Below are 13,992 nucleotides of genomic sequence, written 5' to 3' on the forward strand. Positions count from 1 at the left end.
CTAATTTAGAGGTTTATCAAATGATTTGATTAAAATTTTGCAAATAGTTTAAGAAATATATTATCTAGTTCTTGAACTAAAAAATAAAACGTAATTCTATTCATTCATTAAATATTGGAATTCGGCTGATAAATAACATGAAATATTCAATTATCTTTCACATTGGGAAGCACTAAAAGAACTATGAAATATTTTTTTTAATGAATTGATTCACTTGTTTAGAAACTTCAGAACATATTGAGAGATTATTATACCAAATTTGAACAAAACATATACATCAGATTTAAATTTATGAGATTTTTTGTAAGAAAATTCTACCAAAGATTAAAATTTGAGAAAATAGCATGTTAAGATGTAAAATAGCATTAAAACGAAATGTAAATACAAATATAAAAAACAATGTAGTTTCCCAAAAAACAGACATAAGAATAAAATTCTAAAGGTTTTATAAAGAAACTTGCTCAAACATTAAGGATATTAAATAATAATTTTTTTAAAAATCAAAATTTCGCAAAAAAATAAAAAAGGGCTTTTTAGAGTAGTTTTTTTTACCTTAAACTTATTTAATCATTCTTAAAAGTTGTCGAAAATTAAATATTGTATTTCATTTTGCTGCTTTTTCTGACATAATCAGTTTTATTTCAGACACATTGAAAATAATTCCTATTATTGCTTTCCCTCCCCATTGTAATAATTGAAAGCATTCAAAACTATAAGAAAAATTCAAAATCAATGTATCAAAAATGTTGAATTACACCAAAAGATAAAAAAAAAAATAATAAAACGAAACAGAATGTACTATAGCCATAATTAACGTTCTATTGAAAGTTAGGATATTTTTAAAAACACAATTTCCAAAAATAATTATTTTCTATAACATAATTTTTCGCAATATATTAAAAATAAGTAATTAGATATGTATAGAAATACGAAAATGGTTTCAATCTAAGCAAAACAATCGAACTTATCATTGAAAATTATATTAAAAACTCTTTAAAATTAAGGAATAGCTGAATTATGGGCAAAATAATTATTTCTTTAAAAGAAAAAAAATCCAGCAAAGACAAAATAATTATATCTTTAAAAACATTAAATAATTTTTGATCCACAGATATTTTTTTTTATTTCTAATGCTAATCGATATAAATTAAAAAGAAAATGCTAATATAATCGGACACTGCAGTTAAGCAACTTGCAATTAACCACGGTTATTGTATTTACAAATAAACTGTCTTTAGAAAAACACGCCTTTTTCTTATTAGATGGAACTGAAACCAAAATATTTATCCAAATCTAGTAGTCGAATAATTTTTAATAAAATTCTTTGAAGATTATTTTCAACGTAGTGTGAAGGAAACAATTAAAAGTAATTTTATAATACATATTTTTGAACGATCTTTAGAAGAAATTCATTAAGCCACTCTGATTTATAGATTCTTTTCAAAAAGTCATTCGGGAAATGACATACAAACCAAAAATGTTCCATTCTGTTCAAATATTAATGAAAGGGATTTCATTCGAAAAGAAAATTAATATCTGTCTATTAAATTTTAGAGATTCTAATTCTTTTTCCTATACAATAAAATGTAAATAACTAAAACTATTTTTATACTATATATTTCCGGACGATATTTCGAAGAATTTCATTAAACCACCTTCATTTATAAATTCTTTTTAAAAGAATTTATAAATTACCCATAAAAAGTCATTCGGAAAACAAGTTACAAACAAAAACTTACCACGCTTTTTAAATATTTATTAAATGGGTTTTATTCGGAGAGAAAATTAATATCTTTCCATTAAATTTCAAAATAAGTTTGTGTATGCCCTGTGTTAGGTTAATGATTCTACTGCAAATTAAATTTTGTAATTTCAATTCAATATATGCCTTCTGTTTAAAAGAAATGGAAAACATATTAATTTGCATATGATAAACAACGATGCAGATTTAAGTATTGACTTTTTGAGATTGAAATTTTCCGTTCACGAAATGCCTTTGTTTTATTTAATTTTTAAAAAATATAATCTGTTTCAATAAATCAATAACCTTGGCTCATTTAAACATATTTCCTATCCAGTACCGCATAATGTTTAATATTATTCTAGTTTGAGAGCTGATGCGACCACAATGCTGACTTCTAACGTTGTCCTCGAAATTATACGCTTTATGGGTGTATTTGAACTCCAAACTTCTAATAAAAGAAATTTCTATAAAATTCTACAAAAGTCATTATTAATATGGATTCATTTTGGCATTGTTGTAAAATGTATTGAATACATAGTAAGAATTACATTTTGCCAGCATTTTTCTTGTGTAAAAATTAAATGCTCCAGAATTTTAGTTGTCATTTTTATACTTGGAGCCTTCTTTTCGTTCTACTTAAAGAGGTATGAAACACAGAAAATGCTGCTCTGTCTCGATTATTTAGAAAGAAGATATCCTTCAACAAAGAAAAAGCTTGTTCAAAATTTTAATATCACCACAATTATAATTTTATTCGTCATAATAATTGCAACTTTGGTAGCTGCAGCTTTGTTTGGATTTCAAGCTTCGATTACCAATGAATTTTTTCAAGAATGGACGTTTGCAGCAGTGACAGTTCCATACCTATCTTTAAAATTGATTTATAATGTGTTTTATTTTATTTCGACTGTAACGCTACCTTTTGGTAGTTCAGCAATTTTCTCACTTTTTTACATTTACTTGTGCATCTTCTTGAAAAGATTGCTCACTGAGTGTGCCCATCGATTACGGCATGAGTATTGTCTGTCAGGCCCAAGTTATTCCTCCTTAGATTTTATTAAAGAATATTCTTGCATGCATGAATTTGCAGAACTCCTCGAATCAGCTATGTCACTACAAATACTTTTTCTTTTTTCCTCAAATTTTTCAGATCTCTTTTCCATTTTCTCATATTCGTTGGGATTCAACAAGGAACTAAATTCCGTGGTGACCCTGTGTAAGATAGTGTTTGGCACGCTGAATTTCGCCGCATTTTTCGCCACGTCCTACTCTGCCGCTCAGGTTTCTCGGGAAGATGAGAAGATAAGAAAAAGAATAAAATCAAAAGCGTTTAGATTATCTATGCTGAAAGGCGCCAAAGAACAGGGAGATGTGTTGCACAGATTCATCCAGTCGAGGGCAAAAATCATACTCAGTGCAGGTGGAATGACGCATTTCAGCAGACGTTTCCTGCTAACGTCTGTTGGGGTGTTAATAACTTACAACCTCCTGTTGATTCAGTTAAACACAATTGGTTAACGTTGATTGAAAACGGAGCGAAGTTTGTCCTTTCGATTTCCTTATGTATTTAAACAATACAGAGATATTTTATTTTTTCATTTTGTGAAACAGAGGACAAAATTAAATATGAATTTTCAATTACTTTGTTTTTGACCATTTTGATAAAAAATTTAAGGCAATAGTTATACCTATATTCCTATAGTTATTTTGACCAAGTACCAAATCTGTTACATCTTGTTTATTGCGTTTTACAATTAAAGAATTTACAAACACACGAATATAAACGGAAGCAGATTTATTTATCAGTGCAGGATTTAGTCCAAATTTAGATACACGATTAAATATAAATCTTAAATCCGACTTAATGGATGTACGGTGGAAAGTCTATCTAGCTTAGATCATACTTACATAAAGCTCAATGTGTGTGTGTGTGTGTTGGCACTCTACAGGCCAGATCGTTCGACAGCTACCAAATTTGGCACATGCATATACCTTGGAAGTCGAAAATGTGCACCTGGGGTTCCTTTTTTGAATTTATAATTAGAATTTTAATTATTAATTAAAAACTAACTTTCCCGCCAAAAAATCTTTTCGTTTCCCCACCGCCAAATGAGTAAGGCTTCAGTTTTTTTTTTTCAAACACTAACGAGGATAGGCTTAACTTATTTTCGGCCGATTATTTCAAACGATTCTGTTTATTTTCTTAGTGTTTGATGCATTTAAAATTAAACATTGTTAATTAATCGATCTTCTAGATTCATTCTGAAGTACTTTTGAATTAAAACAAAACAGAATAAAGGAAATTAAAAATTTCTACACTGCGTAGCGTTACCCCAACTGGCGTAGAAAATTCACGCATGCGCATTGTGTTCTGATTTTTGACAACTCTATTTTCAACGGATACAAACTTGATTTTGAAGGCTTAACATGTTTCCGAACCGATTATTTCAAACGATTCTGTTATTTTCTTAGAGTTTCATGCATTTTAAACTAAGCATTGTTAATTAATTGATCTGTTCATAATGAACCTGAGAAAATTTTGTAGAAAACTTCTTGAGATATTACATAAATTAAGAAAGATGTTCTTTAGTGCCCATAAGGTTTAAATGCTCAGCGACACTGTTTTCAGTACTCATATTTTAAAAAAAAAAATGCTTCATTTCAGTAAAAAATGTTCTTATATTAATTACAATTTAACCATTTCCACTTTAATTTAAAGTATAAATTCTACTGGAGCTAACAGAAAATGAGAGAGATACATATTACGTTATGGCTGAAGGCCTTTATAATATTATGAATGAATTATATGACTATCAAAATGTGAAGATTTAAAATATTTTGATGAAGAAGCTATTAAAATAGAAGTTACATAAAATATTTAATTATTAAAATTTTAACGAGCATTAAGATTGGCGAATCGACTGATCGCCAAAGGCGGCTAGTAATGAATATAGTACGCTTTTTTCTGCTCGAAACTCGAATTCACTGACTAGACATTAGAGTATATCTACAACTCTCTTCCTTAGCATGAAAGCAATTGTGCTGGAAAACAATATTATAAATTCGTAAGAATATGTGATAAAAGATACTAAAGAACAAGGAGATTTTTTTTTACGTAGGTTCGGCCAGACGAAAACAAAATTAGTGCAAATGGGGCAATGGATTTCGACTGGAATTTCTTACTTGCATTGAAGCTTTAATAACTTGCAATCTCCTGCTGATTCAGTTACATACTTTTACATGAAAATGGAAGAAAAATAATAAGCAGAAAAGGTAACCTTTTTTACGATTTACTCATGAATTCAATAAGAAAAGGCACGATTTTTGTTTAGCTTAAGAATTTAATAAAGAAAACTGAATATGCATTTTCATTTCTTATTTTTTTTCATTGACCAATCGGATCTAAAATTTGATACAAGAATATAATATTATTATCATAACCACATACCAAATTTCTTTCATTTCTTTGTTGCATTTCAGAAGCAAAGTATGCTCAGACACATGATCTTAGAAACCAACAGGTATTTTTATAAATGACGAACTTAATCCTAATTTAGACTTAAATTTACAATTCTGTTGCAAAGATGCCATGCTGAAATTCACTCACCTTGTTTGGTGTGTCACACAGAGAAGAATAAACAGATTAATGGACAGTTGTCAAAGTTGGGCCACAATTCGTAAACCGATTCATTTTCCATTCCATCTGTCTGTTTACTTAACATATTTATACGAAAAATAAAACAAAGCAAATATAAAACCATTCTTAATATAAAATAATCATTTATATGTACTTAATGATTAAAAGATTCGGAAATTTGGGATTTACGCATTTTCCGAATTTCTCCAAAAGGTTTAGACAAATTGTAGTTAAACTTTAACATTGCAAAAAAAAAAAAAAAAAAAAAAAAAATGCTTGAATTTACCTTGTACCGTGAAAATTCTATCAAAAGAATTGTCTATCGAGGCGTATCCTATAAACTGATGAAAAATTTGTAAAAAATTGATTCATTTACATAATATTCCGTTTCACACAAAAAAGATAAAAATTTAAAGCTTTCATCACTGATTGAATTTGTTCTGAGCAATATTTGAATGTATTTTAGTGATAATAACATAAAAATTTAGAAAGATATAATTATTTTTTTGTTCCCAAATTTTTTTCAGTAATTCTTTGCTTGCAAAGAATGCAAAGTTTTTAGCCAAATTATATGAAGCTTACATATCATGTAAAAAACATTAACAAAATTTTGTATTAAAATTTAAAAAATAGACAAATATAAGAGAAAAGATATTTTTAATAAATAAAATTTAACTACATACGAGCGAAATATAACTTTTTTTTTCTTCTTAATTTTAAAGCCGAATATATAGCAATTTTAGTAGAAATCGAAGAGAAACTAAATTGGGAAGGTTTTTCCTCAGCCTGATATTTTTAAAACCTCAATCACCGAGAAGTTAGATTGAATTCTATAAAGAATTAGAAAGTTATATACCGCTTCCCGCTTATAAATTAAATACTTATATATTGCAGTAAGTTAGGCATTATAAATAACAGAAAAAAAAATATTGTTCTTTATTATTAGCTCCATAATAATATTTGTTTCAACTGTAAGTAACACTTTCTAGAAAGAAACTTCTCGATATCATAATTTTTGGGAATGGATAAAAATAGAAAATTAATATTTATAGAAACATGGAAATTATTAGAATCTCAGCTCTTTAATGGAAAGAATAATTAAAAAAAATGTTCATATTCTTCTATTAAAATCTTTCCCATTTTACTAGTAGCTATATCTATCTATTATATACAAAAAATATGTAAACAATACGTTTTATTCGCTTTGTGATTGGTAGATAGTGAGTCACCTGACCCATGATATTCGAGACTTGTTTTGCCAGTATTGCTTGAAATATTTAATGAAAATTATTATTACGTCGTAGTATTTATATTGCACTTGACGGTGATATGGTGAAAATATAAGAAAAATAAAGCTTTAAATAACATTGAATGAGTTTAAAACAATATTATTTGTTAATTCTACTTTTAGAGACATCGTTTGTGACAACACTAATGAATAGTTTCCGGTTTGTTAACCATTTTGGAGTAACGGAAATTTTTCGTTTCTCAGCTGCCAATCCTCTGAATATCTAAGCAATATACTGACTATAAGCAATACACATTGTTTTTTTAAGCAGTAATGGGATATCAGACAGTGATATCAGATGAAGAAAAAAATGCAAAGAAAAATTTTAAAGTTTTAAGAAAGTTTTTATTTTATTGTTTAATTTTTTTTTTTTTTCATGTTTTTATTCTTCATTCCTGACGTAAGCGTTAAAATTATGAAGCGATTTTTTTTTCTGAATTTTTTCTAATGCTAAAATATTTCTTTTTTTTTTTTTTTTTATTTGAAATTGTACTTTTGTGTTCATGATATTTTTAGAACAGTTTGTTTGCATTTATTTTGTTGACTCGAGGGAGAGAAACAATCCCTCAGGAAACCCCACTAACCTGATGACATGCATGATTCCAGGACAACATCAAGGTTGGCCAATGAAGCCTCCTAATTATTTCTAAATAAATAAATATTGAAAAAAATTTATTTGTTTTTCATAAATAGAACTAAGAAATTCATTAAAATCTCTACATTTAATTCTTTAATTTATTTTTTTGCGGAAAATCATTCTTTGAAGATTCAAAGCAGAAAAAATAGGATCTAAAAATTTTTTCCAAAAATGAATATTTATTCTCGATCCTTCGAAGAATTTGTATTATGCATGTAAATAAAAAAATTAAATTCAGAAAACCTCTTCAGAAAGACATTAATTTATCAATTTATTTTAAAAAGTAAGTTACCATTTTTAATGGGCAAGTGGCATTCTAAAAAAAAAAAAATTATGCACGCTATCCATGCATTAGTTCAATAAATTTCATTCGAAAAGACAATCAGCATTTCCATCAAACATTAAAAGAAATAATTTGATATATCCATTAAATTACTGATTTTGCTTCAAATCATATTTCAAAGTTTGAGCTTAATAGATTCAATCTATTTAAAAAGAATATGAAATACACTTTAAATTACATATAAATAATAAAAAAGATGCAGATTTATCAATTGATTTTCAAATTAGGTACAATTCTTGCTTATCACACTGTTTTGAAATCAATAACATTTGCAATCTATTTCAAAAATATAAAAATAAGATTGCTATTTCACTCAGATTGCAGACGTAGCAATAATGCTGAACTCAAATTCATGCAAATTGTAAAGTCTCGATCCAATAAAAGGTAGCGTTATGATCAAATTCTTTATTTACAGCTTTATTTACATAAAATTACAGTTCATCATCTAGGTTAAATGATTCTTATTCGACACAACAAGGATAGTTCCTCGAATTCTTTCGGAGAAACCTCCCTAGGAAACAGATAGCCGACTCTTTAGCGTTCTCGCAAACAGGCCGTAGCTCCAGGGATCCACTGAATCTTCTCGGGCGGAATTCTCGTCTGACACTCCGCTCTCTGCCTCCTTCTCCACAATTCTTCTTCTCTCTCTCAATCTCCTCGCACTTTTATCCTGTTCTCACCCTCATTCACATCGGACCATTTTCCCGGTTATCCAATAGTCGTTCAGCAACAACTTCACCGATCTACCGTCGACCGTGGGAATCCGTTGGGGAGCCACCCTCCACAATGTAAAGAATGCAGGTTTACATCTGTTTCAAATACAATGCAGGTGGGGTCCCTTATCTGGACTCGCACTAATTGCCCAGATGTCCTTACTTTAAAGGGGCTGACCACCTGGCACTTCTGGAAGCACTTACACTGCGGTAGGACGTCGCTATTGCTGATACTGCTGCCTGGATGCTAATTATGGAGCGTGGGAAAAGAAACGTCACCATAGTCAAGCAGAGAAGAAGCTGAATCATTACAAAATTCTAGCTGCATTTAGAATCCAAACTTCATTTAAAAGATATTGCTAAAAAATTTTGCAAAAAAACGTTACTTATATGGATATATTTTGGTATCTTTCAAAGATGTGCTGATTATACAATAAATATGATATTGTGCAACAATTTCATGTGTGTAAAAGTTGCATGCTTCTGAATTATAGTCAGCATTCTTATGCTGGGAACCTTTATTTCTTTCTACTTAAAAAGGCATGACATGCAAAAGATGTAGCTTTGTCTGGAGCATTTAGAAAGAAGACATCTTTCATTGAAGAAAAAGCATGTTAAAATTTTTAATGTTATTAAGACTGTAAATTTATTGATAATAACACTATGAGCTTTGATTGTTCTCGCTTTGTTCAGCTCTTAAACAAAGCTTAAAGATGAAATTTTTAAAAACTGGAAATTTTCAGCAGTTGCCGTCCCCTCTTTTTCATTAAGAGGGCTTTGCAATGAGTTTTATTTCATTTCGGCTGTAACACTACCTTTTGCTAGGTCAGCTATTGTCTCGCTATTTTACATCTACATGTACAGTTTCTTGAAAAGAGTGCTTACCGAGTGCTCCTATCGACGTCAAATTCGTCTTTCAAACCCAAATTATTCCTGTTTTGATTTCATTAGAGAATATTTTAACATTCCTTATTTTGCTGGGCTCATCGAATCAGCGATGTCCTTTCAAATATTCTTCCAGTGTGCCTCAAATTTTGCATATCTATTCGTTATTATCTCACTTGCTCTAAAATTCATCGAGAGGTTTAGTCCCATATTGACTCTGAATAAAATAGCGTTTGGTACGCTGAATTTCGCTGCCTTCTTCTTCTTTCGCTGCCCCTCAGGTTTCACGAGAAGATGACAAAATAAAAGAAAAGAATTAAATCGGATGCTTTTAATTTATTTGTGCTGAAAGATACCAAAGAACAGGGTGATTTGTTGTATAGATTCGTCCAGTCGAAAGCCAAAATCGAGTTTAGTGTAGGAGGAGTGGTGAATTTCAGCAGAGGTTTTCTGTTCACATTTGCTGGGGCTTTGATAACTTACAACCTCTTGCTAATTCAATTAAATACAGTCGACTAATTTTGCGTGAAAGTGGAAAGAAGATGATAACCAACAAAGATGTTCTCGCGCAATGTGCATTTTGCACTGTAGAGCTAAAAAAAAATATTAGTCTATATTTATATAGACAAATATTTAATATTAAATATTAGAAAAAATATAGTCTATATTTATTGTTTCGTCTTTTTGATCAGTAGGATTCAAAATTTAATATAGACTATAATATAGTTATCATTAAGAAATACTGATTTTCCTTTCTGTAATTTGTTGATTATGCAATTATAAATTTTACAACTACACCAACACACAAATAAGTAGATGTTTTTATTGGTGACGAATTTATTCTAAATTTAAACATAGATCCACAGTTTTGAGTTAAGGATGCTATATTAAAATTCTCCCATTTAGTTTTTTGTGTTTGTATGGTTATATTCACTATATCAACATATCATCATTCACAAGAGCGTGTATTTCAATAAATAAGGATTATTTCTAACCATTTTCAAATTCAGCAAACTTATTTTTAAATTACCTTTTTTTTTTTTTTTTTTTTCGTCCTTTATAAGTTTTTTTTCTGTTATTTTCATAATTTTTTTAAAAAATATTTTAAAATATATTTAACATCAATATCCTCATTGTTTTAATTACTGCATTTATATTCATCCAGACTGCAACAATATTATATATATATTTATTTTTTCATATACGAAGTATAAAGAAAATATTGTAATTGTTAAAAAATTTGAACTTGAGATTTTCAACTAATTAAAAAAAGGGCTTCTTTTATAAGTCAGAATTAAAGCCTAGCTAATCTTCAAAAATCCAGTTGTAGAATATTTCTTTCCACGGGGAAAGTAAAAACAATTAAAAATATTTTTCTTAAATGTGCATTTCTTAAAGAGACTTCTACGAATTTTATTTCAAAGTTCAAATACATGCAGAAACAGAGTGCATCAGAAATTCATTCAAACTTCAAATAAATTCATAATAAAAGAATAAGTGCGCGGAAAAAATTTTAGTTTGAGCGAATATGATCAAAGGGACATTGCATTTTTATTCCATGTATAAAAAAAATGATTCCAAAAGTAACCAAAAGAGGGCTCTCACACATCATACTTAACGATTCTGCTACAAACTATATTTTATTGTTTCAATTTAATATATGCTGCTTTTTAAATGAACTTGCCAAACATTTTAATTTGCATATGAAAAAACAAAAGATTGACTTTTGGAGATTAAAATATTTTCTGCTCGAAATGTAGTGCACTTAAAATAAAAAATATGCCTTTAATCTACATAAAAAAAATCAATAACTTGAGCTCATTTAAACCGACTTCCTATTTGGCAATGCATAATGTTCAACATAAAAAAAAAGAGTTTTTTTTCCCCAATTTTGATAGTTGATGTAGTAATAATGCTGACCTCGGATTTTGTCTCAGGAATTAAGTGAGTTCTGGGTGCATAAAATTCTGCAAAAAGCTTTAGTGATATGAATTCATTTTGTTATTTTTCTAAAATATACTGAACATGGGTCGAAAATAATACGGGAGTTAAAGTTACAGTGAGGACGGAATTCGAGTGATTAGATAAATAATTTTTAGAAAATTAAATGTTGGTTATTAAATTCAATTAAAATTCAAAAAACAATCAGCTTCTGACACTGAATGAAAAAAACTCATCCCTTCTAATAATAGGTGTGTGTGTGTGTGTGTGTGTGTGTGTGTGTGTGTGTGTGTGTGTGTGTGTGTGTGTGTGTGTGTGTGTGTGTGTGTGTGTGTGTGTGTGTGTGTGTGTGTGTGTGTGTGTGTGTGTGTGTGTGTGTGTGTGTGTGTGTGTGTGTGTGTGTGTGTACTCTACATGCTATATAGCTAGGAAAGTAAAAATGGCATCTCGGAGAGATTTTTTAAAATTTTATTTAATTAAAAATTAATCTGAAAATCAGTGTTTTTCCGGAATCACTTAGTGATACAAATTTTTGAAAATTGTTTTTTTAATGATACCAATTTAATTGTGATATAAATTTTAAAATTTTGCCTTCTTTTCAGCAATAGATTGCATTTTTGCCGTGAAACTCAAATCGTTTTCATTATTTCTTTAAATATGTGATCACGTGGTTTTCTTCTATTGTTGAAAACTAAAGAAGCTGGATTCTGTATAATATTTGTGTAATTTACAAGACGAATTAAAAGTAAAATTCTATACCGCAAAATTCAGAAAATAGATGAATTGGATCTTTACATTTCCAATAACCAAACAAATGTAATACAAATAAAATAACACGGTTTTAATGTTTAACAACTTGATGCCATTTAGGCATGTATATACATATAAACGATTCAATTGAAATTTAATATGACTGATGTCCCCGGTAAAGAAGTTGATCGTCAAAGACAACTACTGCTTAATGGATACCACTTAAATGGAACTAATTTAACCAATTTAATGGAGTGAACAGCAAACATCAATTATTTCAATAGAGACATGATACGTTCGGTAGCTATTAATGTCATTTTCAGAATACCATTGGCATATAGGATGTAATATAAAATATTTAAATCATTTCCTGTATGTACGAAGAAGCATTGTTAAAAAGTTTAATTATAAAGCGTAAGAAGCAAAATTTAAAAAAAGTCTTAAATTGTAATATCGGCCACTAAAATGATAATATGCGGGAATTAGTTAAATTACCACATATTATTCTATTGCTGTAAATTTATTTGAGTGCTAAAATGGTCATTAAATTTTAATCAATCAAATACAATGTTCCTTTATCAAATACAATGTTCTAGCTATTATACCTGCTTTACTCTATTTACTCTACTTAAATTCACCCTACATTGATATTTTTGTTCCTGGTGCAGAAACTAATGAACTTTTTTCTTTGTAAATCGATTTCTCATAGTTTAAATGATATGCACTCGAAATGCCTTGAGGTTTGAAGCAGTACTTACTTTAAAAGTGAACTTTAAAAACCATCGAGATCCAAGTAAAATGTATATTTCAACCAGCGGGAATGATCCTCCTAAAACTTTCCCATAATTTTTTAATAAATGTACGCATGCCAATGGTGAACAGTAACCATGAAAGAGCCTATCATTATTGACTTCCTTTTGTGCATTAATCGCTGGGCTGCGGTTAATACGCAAGCATCACAACACTGGATGTGTAGTATAATCAGTTTTTTTTTTGATCGATTGATACCAGAATTTGACACAGAATTACAATTGTAATCAAAAACTCACATACAAAATTTCATATACTTATTGAAGACATTGCATTTTTGACCTATGTTCTCGAGAAAGTGCAGACTGATGGACGGTCCATTCCTTCACAAATTTGGTATCACATTTGAGAGGCACTTTGGATGTTATATTTGTGTATCATATAACATCACGAAGATGCAAAGAATAATAAGTCACAAAATAACACTATATCAAGTTTATTGGCTTTAAGCAACTCGTAACATGCAGACAAAGAATTGATCCCAAATGCTTGTGGAACTCAGAATTTATACATTTACAGAATAATCTAGAATTACAAAGAGGGTTATAAAAGTTCTAGAAGCTTCTAGAACATTAACAAATGAATAAAAAGAAATTCAAATTAAAGTTCAACCTTTAAACTAAGACGAGGCTGGGATTTGAAAACCCGACCTTGAGCTTTCCAAGCGCATACTTTACCTCTGAGCCACACTGGCTATGGGCTGATCTTCCTTTTGCGACAGTATTTTATCTATCTAGCTTTCTTCGTTCTGTAATTACCGTGTTAACATACATTTGGACAGCCGGATAGACAGACTTCCTATGATTTGCTTTCATTCGAAATTTAATAGAAATCTACAAAATAGGTGAAATAATTTGATACCAAATTTCATCAATCTAACTCAAAGAGTTTTTGAATTTCAGTGATCACAGACAGACAGACATAATTCCGAAAATGTGGTTTCGAACTCAAGGTCTTGTATGTGGAGATTCATCAAAATCTCGAGCTCGAATTTTTTGACAACATTTTCAAAATCTCGAGCTCGAATTTTTTGACAACATTTTTGACAACATTTTCAAAATCTCGAGCTCGAATTTTTTGACAACATTTTTCTCTGTGTATATTTCGTATACGAGAAAGTAAATATACATACAGCAAGTATTTTGTACATATGTACAAAATTGGAAGCGAATTGAATCTAAGCATAACAATCGATATTGTTGAAATTTATGCAATACAATGTAAATTTTAAACATAGGAATCAT

The sequence above is a fragment of the Argiope bruennichi genome, chromosome 8 (genome assembly GCF_947563725.1).
Source record: "Argiope bruennichi chromosome 8, qqArgBrue1.1, whole genome shotgun sequence".
Taxonomy (NCBI): domain Eukaryota; kingdom Metazoa; phylum Arthropoda; class Arachnida; order Araneae; family Araneidae; genus Argiope; species Argiope bruennichi.